General features: G+C 39.7%; 1 long non-coding RNA gene across 1 annotated transcript; it reads left to right on the top strand.

Moving 5' to 3' along the window:
• Positions 1-11,670: 11,670 nt before the first annotated feature.
• LOC135199886 (uncharacterized) lies at positions 11,671-15,609 on the top strand. Its single transcript, XR_010311145.1, has 3 exons — positions 11,671-11,846; positions 12,498-12,701; positions 13,523-15,609. It is a non-coding gene; the product is annotated as an uncharacterized LOC135199886 (long non-coding RNA).
• Positions 15,610-15,881: the final 272 nt, after the last annotated feature.

The raw sequence follows: 15,881 nt of genomic DNA, 5'->3' as shown, positions 1-15,881 counted from the left end.
ATAACGAAGAATATAATTAACAAGACCCATATCAGCCGACCGAAGGTCTACAAGAACTAACTTCCACCTTCAACATCAAACTAAACAGAGGAAACGGGATCTTCAATCAACGCAACAGTTTATGAAGACGCAGCTATGTCCTTCATCGAGAAGAATACAAGCATTAACACCGACGTTTGAGCAACTGTTGTCACTTATCTTCGAGAATCTACACCGGACAAGAGCAGCATCGAACATCAACGGAAAGAAGAAAACAAACACAGGAAATATCACCCGATCACGAGCAAGGACGCAGAGAGCACAGCTAGAGGCAGTGGTGCAAGGACGGAGGCTGTGACGTCATCAATCTTGGACTTCTCCACGCATCGTGCACCGAGAGAAGACCGTGACGTCATCACGACTTCCGACGCGAGACTTAGACAGGAACTGAGACGTCATCCCATGTCAACAATCCTTCGCAATATAATCTGGAGCTAAGTACCATTTTTATCTATTCAGGTCTTTTCCTCAGTGAAGTGTTGTTCATCGGGAGTCGATCATCCAGTATTCTGGGGGTGAGTTGTTCGCCATATTAATCTTCCTTCATTACAGAATCAATCTTCAACTACGAGTTCTCACCCGCAGACTAATTTTTTTTTCTCTTCTCGCTGTTGTTAATCGTTTCTTGCAGGAATTCTCCGTATAATATTTTATCATATCTGTATTTTTGTATCTTTTGGGGGATTTTCCTATTATTATAACACACTTCTACAGTACATTGCATATGCGTTTACGTAGTGGTCGAGTGTACTCTTATAGATATTTTGATAGGATTGCAAGGAATAGAAGTGATAAGAAAAAAGTGAAAGTCGAAATGGCAACTACTCCGACTGGCAACCCCAATGTGGTGACTCTCGTTAGCGCGAGGTCAGCGATTGTCCCTTTTCAAGGTCGGGTCAATGGGTTCCTGCCTCAAAATGTTGAGGCATGGATCTCATCTGTAGACGCTCATTTAAATGCAAAAAGCATCACAGACCCAGCAGTACAATTACAGGAGGCCAAGAGCTTCATTGACTTTGCAAAAGGTGACGCAAGTGCGTATCTAAGGGGGGTTTCTTTCCAAGAGGCGCTTACATGGGACGAGTTTAAAATCAGATTACGTGCCGTGTATGGGGGTGAAGAGGCTTTAGATGTAGTATTGGCATTGAGAAATATCCTTAACCAAGCCTCCATGACTCAGCTTAATGTTGTCGAGCGGGCGGCGCTAATTGCCGACCGGCTAAAGGAATATCGGGATAGTTTAAGTAACTCCGGATGGGTTGCGGGTGATAAAATCAAAGTGAAAGATTTTATCCGTTTGATCTACCTTACGTCTATCACTGCAATGTTGCCTGAAGCGTTAGTACGGTGTTTTGATAAAAAATTGCAGCCCGACAGTACGGAATTAGATGTGTATAAACAAATCAAAAAACACATGTCTAAATGTACCGACCTAGATCCTTCGCTCATTCAAGTTTTTGCAAAAAATGAGAACAAGCCACAACAAGTAAATGTGGTACATAATAATAATCAAGTTGCAGGGATGGTTTGTTATAACTGTAAACGACCAGGTCACATGATTTCAGACTGTCGGACGCGTTTTTGTTCAATACACAATAGTTCAACTCATTCATATAACCGTTGCTACTCGAGGAATCAACAGCAGAATGCTACAAACACGCAACCAGTTGCCAGTGCAAATAAAAAGAAGGGTCCTCAGTACTATAAGAAGAAACAACCAAACGGAAATTCTGCATAACAGCAGAAACAAACAAATCGTGCTTCAGGTACCTCTGTTCCTGGGCCGTCTAGCCAGAACTTGCAAGGGCAAGCGAATTTTCAAGGTGTGATAAACAAAACAAATACCACGTAGTTCACTCCAAGGGGGGAGAGGGCGATGTTGGGTCATCAATATCAACATCTTTTGTATCAAATAATCAGTTTAATCATTTATCAGATCATTGTGAGGCAATTGATTTTCCTATGAAACACACGGCCGAATCAAAAAAATCTGTGCAGGTTCCCGTAGATTTGCAACAAATTCATGCAATTATTAGTCAAGACGAGTTGCGACCAACCTTACATGCAGTAAATTTGGACCATAAGTCATTCACTTTGTTCTTTGATTCTGGTAGTCCACGTAATATCATGGATTTAAGGACTCATCATTTACTCTTTTCAAATTTCCCTATAGAAAAGTCCGGAATAAGGCTCTCAGGCATAGGAAATAATGAATTAAATGTTGTGGGCGTAACTCATGTACAGTACAAGGTCGGTAAGCGCACGTTTGCTGATACCTTTGTCGTTGTACAAAACATTAATATGTATCCCGCAGTAATTATCGGATACCCGTTTATGGGCACTCAAAATATTATCTTAGCACCTGCAAAACACGGCGTGTATATCAAAGGGAAATTCTATAGGTCTTCTAATACCCTAAAATCAGTTTTAGATAATAAAGAGACAGACAGAGTTGTCACTTACATTACGGAACCAATCACCTGTCTCATGAACCAAGAAATAATACAGGCAACCCAACAGAACTCTCGCTCACCCGTAATATCAGCTTGCACGCAAACTCTCGAGCCTAACGTAACTTCAAATATATTAGTGCGTGTAAAGAGAACCTTGCCAGGATCTGAAACATTAATCCTTTCCGAAACTCTGAAAACACACGGATTATCCGTCACACAAGCCATTTATACAGTCGGCTCACAACAACAATGTAACATCGAAGTCTGTAATCATTGAATACCACTTTAGTAATCCACAAAAATCAACATATCTTGGATGCCGAAGTTTATAAACATCGCATTCTTACCGTAGCTGAGATAAATCACGCTCAATCAGTTGCGGATGAACCCCTTTTGCAATCTATAAAGAACAAAATCAATAAGGACATTCAAGAAGAAATTCAGCAGAAATTCTTGAATCTTTTAACTAAATATCATGATGTTTTTTCCACTACGGATGGAACCTTAGGAAAAACGGATGTCATCGAGCATCAAATAAGGCTCAAGGACAAACAGAAAGTAATTTATGTACCTTCGTACCGACTTCCTATGAAATTTCAGAATGAGATAACAGAGGAAGTAGGTAAAATGTTAAAAGAAGGAGTCATTAGGAAATCAAACAGCCCTTATAATTTTCCGTTAATAGTAGTACCGAAAAAAGATCGAACTTGGCGGATATGCGTAGATTTTTCGTCGTTTAAATGAAGAAACAATCCCTGACAGATTCCCAGTACCATGTACCGATGATATCCTATCCTTACTAGGTCAGAATAAATATTTCACAAGCCTAGACTTACTAAAAGGATTTCATCAGATTCCGTTGGAACAAGAGAAGTATCCCATACACTGCCTTCAGCACAGCCAGGGGACATTATGAATTTTTGCGTATGCCTTTTGGTTTACGTTGTGCTCCTATAACTTTTACTCGTATGATAAACATCGTGTTTGGAGACTTGTTAGGAGATATCCTACATGCCTACATGGACGACCTAGTAATCTTTTCCAACACATTAGAAGAACATTTACGTAAATTGGAGTTAGTGCTACAAAGATTAAGGCAGCATAATTTAAGGGTAAAGATAAGTAAGTGTGAATTTTTTAAAACAGAACTAGTCTATCTAGGTTTCACGGTTTCTAGTGAAGGTCTTAAAGTCGTCCATGATAAGGTGTCGGCTATCCGTAACTTTCCCCGAATACCTACTAACGTCAAGGGAATACAGCAATTTTTAGGATGTAGCGGCTACTATCGCCGCTTCATACGCAACTACTCAATCATAGCCGCTCCCTTAACCGATCTTATAAAAAAGGGCGTAGATTTCGTATGGTCTGAAATGCATCAACAGGCGTTTGATAAATTGAAAGATGAACTGTGTAGTTCTCCTATCTTGAAATTTCCTGACTTCGGTAAGGAATTTTTCATAGCAACAGACGCCTCAGACCTAGGAGTAGGTGGGGTATTGCTTCAACAATATGATAAACAGTTTTTCCCTATAGCTTTTTATTCACGTAACTGAGACCTTCCGAAAGTAAATATGCAGTAATAGACAAGGAAGGGCTCGCTATTGTTAATTCACTCGTGCATTTTAAATTCATAATATACGGTTATCCCGTCAAAGTTCTCACTGATCATAAGCCCCTAACCGACTTCTTTAAAGGCTTTAGTCACAGCCCCAAGCGAACTCGGTGGCACATGATCATTCAGGACTTTGGCGCGAGGATCGGGTATTTACCTGGGAAAGCAAATATCATTGCTGACGCATTATCACGCAACCCCTCTTCATCTTGTACCGAGCCATTAGCTGAATTAATAGATATCTCAACCTCCACGCCCATTGTTAAAACTATATCTGAACAGGAAGATCTGGCGGGTGGAGTGCTGAACTATTACAGACAGAACAAAGAAAAGATCCGCAAATAGAAAAAATCATCATTGCGTTAAACGGAATCCGAAGGAAAAGGAATACCTAAAGTATAAGCAGCAGAATTATATCATACAGGACAATATCCTGTGTAGATCCGTGACGAGGAAAACCCGCAACACACCGCAGTTGAATAACAACCAGGTGGTGGTGCCTATCTCACTCATACCCACTGTCTTAAAATGGTTGCATGAAAATCCACTGCACGGACACCCGGGTTATACCTTGATGTCACAGAAAGCCAAATCCTTATTTTATTGGCATACGATGCTTACAGATATAAAAAAGCACATAGCAAATTGTCGCACTTGTCAAGAATACAAAGGGCACACGAAGACACCTGTCAGCCTAGGGGCTTACCCCGTGCCAAATCAACCCTTTGAAAGAGTACATTTAGATTTATTAACAGGATTTTACGAGTCGGACAGAGGAAATAAGCACCTCCTAGTAATTATAGACGCTTTGACTCGATATACAGAACTTATAGCGCTTAAAACAAAAACGCGGTCGAGTGCGCTAGGAAGTTTTACGAGTGCTACATTTGTAAACATGGAATTCCACACATCATTATCTCAGACTCGGGCGGGGAGTTCAATAATCATTTCCTTAACTCCTTGTGCGAATTCCTTTGTATAAAGAAAATCAATACCATGATCTATCACCCAGAGTCTAATGGGCTAGTGGAAAGGGCAAATCGTAAGGTTTTAAAAATTTTAAGGGTCACTTTAGGGGGGGCAGACCCCAACTGGGACATTGCCATACCTGCGGTACTAAGCACACTTAATCACTATTATCATGTGTCTATTAAAATGACACCGCACGAGGCACTGTACGGTATCCCGGCCCGAACGCCTTTCCACATCTTAAAGCCTACAACTAATTTATCAAATCCTCTAAAGGATGTTATGGATGCAAGCATATGTCGATATAATATAATTCGTAAGAATCTAGAAGAAGCACAAATAATAATGAAAAAAAATCATGATAAAATAGCTAAGCCAACTAGAAAACTGCCGTGGGCGATCAGGTATACCTACAAGTATACGTACGTAAAGGTTTAAATTATAAACCGACACCTAAGTTTGAAGGCCCGTTTAACATTTTAGAAAATTTAACGGCCAATAGAGTTAGGGTTCAAAATGTATCCAAACCCACTGATGTGAGAATAGTCCCATTGGCACATATCAGAATCTAAAGAAAGGTAGATGGAGTGAGGGAAAAAACGGTTGTATTTATGAAACTTGTATAATAATTTATATATATATATCTATTAATCATATTGTATGTAAACCTATTCTTTTACGCGAGTTATTACATATGTTTTACTCATTGCAGGTTTCAAAAATGAATCTGTTATTGTTAGGAGTGATATTGTGTATTCAGACATCTTTGTTGTATGGAAAGAGCGCTAGGACGAAAGAAATAGAATTTTTTTTTTTTAAAAAAAAATCATGGCTCGATTATCGAGAGAATAGATGATGTATTCATCGTGTCAAGCAATATTGTTATAGAAGTAGATATGCATGCGATTTTCTTGCCTGAAGATGACGTCCTTAACTTAAAGAATGACCTGATGAGGTTTGCTATTTCCCTTAAGGAAATGCATGAACGTAATTTTCATGCTAACTCAGAGATTTCGCTAGCTCAAACACTAAGCGTCGCGGAAATGTTGTCTTATGACATACAAAATAAAACCGCCGAGGCAGAAGAACTCGCTCGTGACCTGCTGATGTGGTCTGTGGCGGCACAATACTCTTGAACGCCGCAACCCGCTTATTCTGGCCGGTGACGAAATAAACATCTTAGGACCAGTTGCGAATCTAGGCTTAGGAATCTCAAATCGCCTTAAGATAAATAATCAAAATAAAAGAATTGAGTTTTTGCAACACAAAACAGAATTGGCTTTATCTGAACTTCGCAGCCAGTTATCTTCGATCAATCAAATAATGAGTATCGTTAATGAACATTCAAATAATATCGATCAAGTCATGGAAGTTCAACATTTGCTGGCTACGTTAGCTTACTATAGTTCGAAAATAGATCATATCCGTGTGAAAATATCACATTTTATTGAAAAGTCAAAAGATTACGTAGAAGCAATTACGTTAGCAACAAAGGGTGTGTTATCTCCTCACCTCATGCCTATTAAAGATCTGACGTTAACTTTGGAAAACGGACGGGAGAAGCTAGGTTATATTCCTTTATTAGACGCCCATAAAGTAGAGTTCTATTATAGCCTAATATCAGTCAGCGTTGAAAATTATAGAATTATGATCACAATTCCTTTTGATTCTTCCGATGCTTGGCAATCATACAAAATAGCACCGTTTCCTACTTTCATGACGAATAACTCAAATCCAGTAATATCCAATTTAACGGGGCATGTACTGATTTCTTCTGATAAGAAATCATTTACAGTCATTAAAGACTTAGATAAACTCACTCACTGTTCAGAAGCCATGAATAATAAAATTTGTACAGCTGACTCTTTTGAATTCTATCCTATATCAACGGATTCATGTGAGTTAGGCATAGTGCTAAACGGCTCTCTCTCTCATACAAGCGAAGGTTGTCTGGGGAAACTTTATCCCTTTTACGGTAATAAATTCAATTACAGAATGAATAATGGTTCCTGGATCCGTTATGATAAAGCCGGATTCGACGTGGTGTGTCCGGACGGTACCAACGCCCATGCCCCTATCTTCGTAGCAGCCGATGGTTGTACGGGGACATCTACAAACTACACCGTCAGAGGGGTCAACACGATAATACGTGAGAAGGCGTATTTCGCAAACTACACGTGGGCTTCCACAATCATCCCGTCACTACCTCTCCCATACAACGCGCGAGTGGCTCATCGTTTGACGCAACTGGCTGAGATGACCCACGCGTCACCGACTTATGCAGGTGGAGAAAATCTTCGCTACTACATTCTGCTAGCCGTGTTCAGCGTGACGGCCATATTGGTTATCGCCGTCAACATCTTTGCTTGGCGTAGGCTGAGGCGTAAACAGAAGGATCTCCAAGGGAACGTATTGGCCCGTCTAGATGACGTACCCGTTAAACTCAAGTCGTTTGCGTTTAGGGCCGCCTGAACCTGGCCACTTCAGTTCGTGCCTAGGGAACTGTCTGGATTTGTGTTGTGTGTGAAAAGCGGTCCGTATGCTGGCAAAAATGTAGGACAAGAAGACTCACGCCTTTGCATTTGAACAGTTAAGGTATCTCCAGGGCGCCTAATAAAGCATTATAGCCCAATATTATACATTAATATATTCCTAAAGGTATTTTTCGGGCACCTAATAAAATATATCAGCCCTATATATTGCTTTTCTGCAGATTTCCATAGTTATACTATTATGCCATTGTACAATTATATTTATCTATCACAAAGAGTGTCAAGTACTCTTTAACAATTATCCATGATCATGCTATAATCATTATTTAGTAACCATTATTCTTAATCAGGTTACCTGTTATCATATTAATCATGTATACATGTTAATCTTTTGATTTTTACCTTTTTATTGTTTTGGGTACCTAATCATTATTATTACCAAACATGGATCTATATTTTCCATGCATTTATCTTTGTTTATGAATATGTCAACAAGGGTATGTAACAGAACCTTTTTATGCATTTAATCACTTATTATGTTATACCTAGACGTATGTTACGAGCACGCTCCTATGAACAATGTTTAAAGTAATTTTTTTTTGTTATTCAAGGCTTGAATAGGTAGCAGTCCGAGCCTAATGTAATAGATACATTTATTAAATTTACAAGATCTGTAAATATAAACCCATGACCTGAGGTCATGGCATAAGGAGGGTTCTACGTGACCAAAGCAGACCTAGATTACGCTATGCGCTGTCTGCAGTAGCCTGATCTAGCTCAGAGCTTTGTCAACATTTTATGTTTATGATAACTTTGCACAACAACTTCCATGGGAAGCGGTTGACCTGTTAACCTACGCCGGAAACTTGTAACTTCCGAGCCGGCGGACTACGTATGTTTTTTATATGAATTGCTGAGATAGCTAATGTTCTGCTATCGACGCGATGCTTTAGAATGGCAGTTCCACGCCAACCATCAAACATATCGGTCTTCCGACCGAGCTGCATCTCCTAGTATGGAGTTACAGAATAAAGTTGTTATCTTTGTTCAACTTATCTGTTTGAATCATCTCCTTTAGTTAAGAAGAACCACTCTACTAAGATATCCAAGGAGATGGGAGGAACCAGAAATACTTACGAATGACAGTCGTAAGGAGAACACAAAAAAAGTCTATCGTCAAGAGATAAGACTTACACATGCAGGTGTTGAATCTGAAGATGTTAGTGTAGTTCAGAAACTCATTGAGAGTGGGGCTAGAGTAGATGTTCATGATAATGAACAATGCACTCCTATGTATCTTGCAACATATAATGGATATATTCCGATAATGAAAACTCTAATTAAGGCAAATGCTGCTATATACTACGAAAATGAAACTTATAAAGATATGGGTGATCATAATGCAGCATTGGGTGGGAAATGTGATGTCATCACAGTTCTGTTAGAGTTTGGATTTAATGTAAACTGTAAAACTAAAGAAGGAGATACAATGCTTCATTTAGCGGCTTGGAAAGGTCACAGAGAATTAGTGAAACTCTTGATCAATAAAGGGGCAAATCTCAATGACAAAAACAACAATGGTTGGACAGCATTACATGCAGCCGTTGCATCTAACAATGTTAGTGTAGTTCAGGAACTCATTGAGAGTGGGGCTAGAGTAGATGTTCATGACAATCAACAATGGACTCCTTTGCATCTTGCAACAGATTGGGGATATATTCCGATGATGAAAACTCTTATTCAAGCAAATGCAGATATATATAACATTACTACTAATGGTAATATGGGTGCTCATGATGCAGCATTGGGTGGGAAATGTGATGTCATCACAGTTCTGTTCGAGTCGGGGTTTGATGTAAACTGCAAAACTAAAGAAGGAGAAACGATGCTTCATTTAGCGGCTTATGAAGGTCACAGAGAATTAGTGCAACTGTTGATCAGTAAAGGGGCAAATATCAATGAAAAAAACAGCCATGGTCGCACACCATTACATACAGGTGTTGAATCTGAAGATGTTAGTGTAGTTCAGGAACTCATTGAGAGAGCTTCAGTAGATTTCATGACGAATCAACAATAGGACTCCTTTGCATCTTGCAACAAGTTGGGGATATATTCCGATGATTAAAACTCTTATTCGAGCAAATGCAGATATATATAACATTGATACTTATGGTAACACGGGTGCTCATTGTGCAGCATTTGGTGGGAAATGTGATGTCATCACAGTTCTGTTAGAGCTGGGGTTTGATGTAAACTGCAAAACTAAAGATGGAAGGACAATGCTTCATTTTGCGGCTTTAGATGGTCACAGAGAATTAGTGTAACACTTGATCAGTAAAGGGGCAAATGTCAATGACATAGACAACATGAGTCGCACACCATTACATGACGCTGTTCAATCTAACAATATTAGTCTAGTTCAGGAACTCATTGAGAGTGAGGCTTCAGTAGATGTTCATGGCAATCAACAATGGACTCCTTTGCATCTTGCAACAGATTGGGGATATATTCCGATGATGAAAACTCTTATTCAAGCAAATGCAGATATATATAACATTACTACTAATGGTAATATGGGTGCTCATGATGCAGCATTGGGTGGGAAATGTGATGTCATCACAGTTCTGTTCGAGTCGGGGTTTGATGTAAACTGCAAAACTAAAGAAGGAGATACAATGCTTCATTTAGCGGCTTATGAAGGTCACAGAGAATTAGTGAAACTCTTGATCAGTAAAGGGGCAAATGTCAATGAAAAAAACAGCCATGGTCGCACACCATTACATACAGGTGTTGAATCTGAAGATGTTAGTGTAGTTCAGGAACTCATTGAGAGAGGGGCTTCAGTAGATGTTCATGACAATCAACAATGGACTCCTTTGCATCTTGCAACAAGTTGGGGATATATTCCGATGATTAAAACTCTTATTCGAGCAAATGCAGATATATATAACATTGATACTTATGGTAACATGGGTGCTCATTGTGCAGCATTTGGTGGGAAATGTGATGTCATCACAGTTCTGTTAGAGCTGGGGTTTGATGTAAACTGCAAAACTAAAGATGGAAGGACAATGCTTCATTTTGCGGCTTTAGATGGTCACAGAGAATTAGTGCAACACTTGATCAGTAAAGGGGCAAATCTCAATGACAAAAACAACAATGGTTGGACAGCATTACATGCAGCCGTTGCATCTAACAATGTTAGTGTAGTTCAGGAACTCATTGAGAGTGAGGCTTCAGTAGATGTTCATGACAATCAACAATGGACTCCTTTGCATCTTGCAACAAGTTTGGGATATATTCCGATGATGAAAACTCTTATTCGAGCAAATGCAGATATATATAACATTGCTACTAATGGCAATATGGGTGCTCATGATGCAGCATTTGGTGGGAAATGTGATGTCATCACAGTTCTGTTAGAGTCGGGGTTTCATGTAAACTGTAAAACTAAAGAAGGAAGTACAATGCTTCATCTAGCGGCTTTAGAAGGTCACAGAAAATTAGTGCAACACTTGATCAGCAAAGGGGCAAATGTCAGTGACAAAGACAATGAAGGTCGCACAGCATTAAATGTAGCTGTTGCATCTAAGAATGTTAGTGTATTTCAGGAACTCATTGAGAGTGGGGCTACAGTATATGTTCAGAGCAATGAATGATATAATCACCTTTTCTTTTTGCGACAACAGAGGGAATATAGGAAATAAGATACCCATTTATAGGATACAAGATGCCTACTTCTTGGAAATAAGATGCCTACTTATAGGAAATAAGATGCCTATTTATAAGAAATAAGATACCCATTAATAGGAAATAAGATGCCCATTTACTGGAAATAAGATGCCCACTTATTGGAAATAAGATGCCCACTTATAGGTAATATGATGCCCATTTATAGGAAGTATGAAGTCCATTTGTAGTCAATATGATGCCCATTTATAGTAAATATGACATCCACATGATGTCCATCTTTAGAAAATAGATATCCATTGATAGGTAGTAGTTGTCCCTTCATGGGAACTAAGAGGTCCATTGATAGGAAAGAACAGAAGGCAGCAGAAGGCAAGGTTATCTATCAACGACAATGCAGAAACTTCTTCTGCCACCTGCTGCGTCTGCAGGTGTCCCAGGTACGTCACACGCTGCTGGCAGCCTCCCAGCAGCAGCAGCTGTGACGATGCTTTTGGTGTTGGCTGCCTCTGCACAAGGAGGCTAAAAGGGCTGCCCATCCGCCAAGAAGAAGCTGGAATCTCTCTCTCTGGTCCTTCCACAAGTTGCCTGGTGAGTAACAGGAACGTTCTGGTCTCCCTCCAGCAAGGTTATATATAGTCCTCACGCACTTTGCATACAATGTCTGTGAACAGATACACATAAAGGCACGTGTACATCAGCTGGGTTTTGTGTGTTGTAAACAATTATTGCACAGATGCTCTCGCATACGCTGATGCAATACATGACGTGCTATATTTCTATTAGTGTGCTTCAATATCTGGGCCTCAGTCACTTCTGCTACCTTTACTTCTTTTGTTTGTTTCTGCCTGCAATATATTCAAAGGCGCCTTTGGTGAGTCTCTCGAGACACTACTCATTCATATGGTCAGGGCTTTTTGGCAGAGGATTAAACTGCAGACCACAAACAGTTTGCAAGTAGTACCCGAGGAGATATCACCGAGGTGCCAATGTCTCTGAATGGTTCAGAAAGAAGCCACTGCAGAACACCAAGTTTAAGTGAGTCAGTATTAAAACAGGAGCTTTCGACCTGAAAGAAGGTGAAGAGGACTTTAGTGAACATCGAAAACCTCTGCTTGGCATTTATTCACTTGAACTTAAGTTTTATATGGTGACTTTTTCTCAGCCATTCAAGAATAACACGAAGAATGTGTCTTGAATACTAACTAATGTTATTTTCTGCTTTGTCTCATCTTCTAACAGGTGCCACTGCTGTGATCACTGCCTGGACTCCTTAACCTCAGTGCAGGTCCAGGTGCGGAAGCAAGGCCCCCTCTTCCTTTCGCAGACCGATCTGGATTCTGCAAAGATCCATCCCCGGTTTCTAGTTTGTCTTTTTATTTAGAAACCACTGACAACTACAGCGAGGGACAACAGACCGAGATGAGGGACAACTAAAGTGTGAAGGTAAAGTTGAATCACCAACAATATAGTACTACGTCTTTGGCGGCGAATTGCCATTTGAAATGTCTCAGTTCTTACCACACCTCAATAAAGAGGCAAGGCTAAAAACTCACAGATAACAGGAAGATATAGTTAGCTGCTGGGCATCTGTCTACAAATAATAGAATATATTAATGGCACTGAAAGAATTTAGTGAAAATGGGCCTTACAAATTACCAGCAAATTGGTCCCACAGTATGGGGTGATTGATGCTTAACCTCTCTCTCTCTCTCTCTCTCTCTCTCTCTCTCTCTCTCTATGCAAATGAAATTGGAATATATACTACATTTATGCGATTTGATGTCTTTCAGTTAGTAAGCCATAGGCTGGTATATTTCTAGTTCTTTCTAGATGTTAAAATATTTTGGTGGGTTCCCCAGATCTTGGAACCTTCAGACAGTCCTGAGAATTCAAGTCCCCTTAGGAGGTCATGAGCCTCTGTGACAGCAATATACTAGGTATGGCTTAGGAAGAATTGTTCTGGAAATGAGCAACATCAGAGATTATTTCTGAATATTAGCTTCTGTTTTTTTTTCTTTATGCTTGATAGGCTTGACTTATTTTTTAGTGTGAAAAATCCACAGTCTTATTACTGATCCAGGAACTGTTGAACCCCCAAGACCTCCAGCTGTTTCACTGATGAATGATGGGAGCCAAATTTGAATGCCCAAGAATTCTTCTAGACACATCATGTATTCTCTCCTCTATTTCACTTATTTGATAGGGATCTCCAAAGATGTCCACAGACGATCTCCCTAAGCTTTATGCATCTCTGCTATTTTCAGGATTGCTGTGGAAACCGCCCAACATCCAATATCTGGTGTCTGCAACCTGTCCCCACCTACCCACGAGTTGTTCGGGACGGAAGTCATCTCCAAAGGTCCAGGAAGACGACACATCAGCTGAATGTGACATTTAAAAGATAATCACAGAAACTCTTGAAGACAACTGGGACCAAGTCTTACAAAAAAGCTGTGGAGATTAGAGGCGAAAGACTGAGGCAAAGTGATCGAAGGTTTTAGTCTGGGTTCGAATCCCTCCCTCCCTCCTTCTCCAGTGGTGAAATCAGTTCCCAGATGCTTGGTTGTCATTGTGTGATAGTTCAGGCTAACGCTCTGTTGAACCCTTCAGTGCTGTTGTTAGTAGGAGGAGGCTTGCAGTGCTCCTCCTCCTCCTCTTCCTCCTCCTCCTCCACTCCGGAATAAATAAACAACTGAACACTCTCTCATTGTGGTGGCCATTTTTGAACCCAAGCTGTACAATGCGCCTCTGGAGTGCCTGACAATAGTGGAAAAAAAACCTGTGTGATCTGTGTCGGGGAAAAACACTAGTCAGTCCATTGATCAGAGACTTTCCAAAATCCTTCCTTGTCGTGGCGAGCGCTGGGGTGTGTTGTTGAATTGACTCTCTAGTTCTGAGGACGGTCACTCAGGTTCTGTTAGGGAGGAGTGCGGACAGACGCATCAAAAACCTAGAACTTTCAACCTGCAGTTGGATTGTGAAAAGCTCATCATAAAGCTACCGCAGGAGGTCTGGAGATCAGATACAGAAGAAGAATCTTTACAAGCACACAATGAGATTGGAAGTTCCACCACTGACTGACTGACTGACTGACTGAATGTGAGGAGAAATGCCAAAGTGATGGGAGTGAAATGTCGTCATCATCAGCTACCGCCTCTCTTCCTCCTCCTTCTTGTTTGTCCGGGTGTGACAATGCTCCGAGCTGAAATGGCAGGTGGACACTTTTGTGCCGTTCCAATTATTTCCTTCCAAGTGTTTATTATACAGATTTAATCTATTTTATGCCATGCTTTGTGTGACATGTGGTTTAGATGATTTACATACTACACATTCCTCGTCATTTTGGAACGTGACTAGTGTTCCGGCTGAGCGGAAATAATGTCGTTATGAAGTGTTGTAGCAATGCAGTGTCTCGGTCCTTTTGTGACTTATGACGACGAGGATTTTCACTTAGGACAAGGGAAATCAAAGGGTTATCTTTAATATATAGGCAGAACATAGTACATACTTACACCTGTATTGATTATACATGATATTGGTTATGTATGGATGTGTGAATGAATGAGGTACTTCCTGCAAACATCATAAGGTTGCAATTATCAAAACTGCAGCTTTTGTGATGGTCCACAGACACCACCCTTCTTACGAACGAGTTACTACGTTGAACTGCTCGTTAAGTAGATCATACTGCATTTTTCTTCATGCCTATTCAAGTACAGTACGACAGAGTCAATACAGTTCTGTATGTTTCTTTCATCCCAAACCACAATAGTACACTGTAAGAACAGCAAGTTATGTACAGAACAGAATTTGAACTCCAGGGTCAAAGGGGAGCGCTCTGACAATAGTCTTCATTCTAATCACGTTCGTTTGGATCTGAAAGTTCGATCGGAAGTAGAGAATGTTCGTAAATAGGGTGTTGTCTGTGTGTAGTATACATTTCATTTCTTCTGTAAGAAGACCACCAGTACATTCTAGTGATTTATAGAGAACTTGACATTGTTAAGCTCAAGGTTGGTACAAGAACTGGTTGCAGGCATTAACGCTGGATTTCGAGTAAAAAAAAAAATAAGACACCAAACCAAAGTGCAACAATTTTATTCGTCTCTTCTTTTACGAGCCCAGGTGAGGGAACTATGATGACAACAAGACTATGGTGAACTTTCTTAGAGGCAAACTTAATGACTGCAGCTGGTTTTTGAAATCCAACTGTGAAAGCAAGATAAGAACGCTTGTAACTGACGAATGTATGGAGGGAATGATTTATAAGTTGGCTTTGGATTGTATTATTATTATTATTATTATTATTATTATTATTATTATTATTATTATTATTATTATTATTATTATTATTATTATTATTATTATTATTATATTATTATTATTATTGATTATTATTATTATTATTATTATTATTATTATTATTATTATTCAAATGAAACAAGAAGCCCACTATAGGCTTGAAATTCAAGAAGCTCCCAAAGAATGTTGTGGAGGTCATCAAAAGAAGTAACAGAAGGTATTGAGAAATACGGAAAGTTGTTAGAAAACCAGATAAATCGACACATTAATAAATAACTATAGATAAATATTTAAGTAAATTATTAAAACACACGTTGAATT

The sequence above is a fragment of the Macrobrachium nipponense genome, chromosome 26 (genome assembly GCF_015104395.2).
Source record: "Macrobrachium nipponense isolate FS-2020 chromosome 26, ASM1510439v2, whole genome shotgun sequence".
Lineage (NCBI taxonomy): Eukaryota > Metazoa > Arthropoda > Malacostraca > Decapoda > Palaemonidae > Macrobrachium > Macrobrachium nipponense.
Note: the sequence above shows the minus strand (reverse complement) of the source record. Positions and strands in the feature narration are given on the sequence as shown.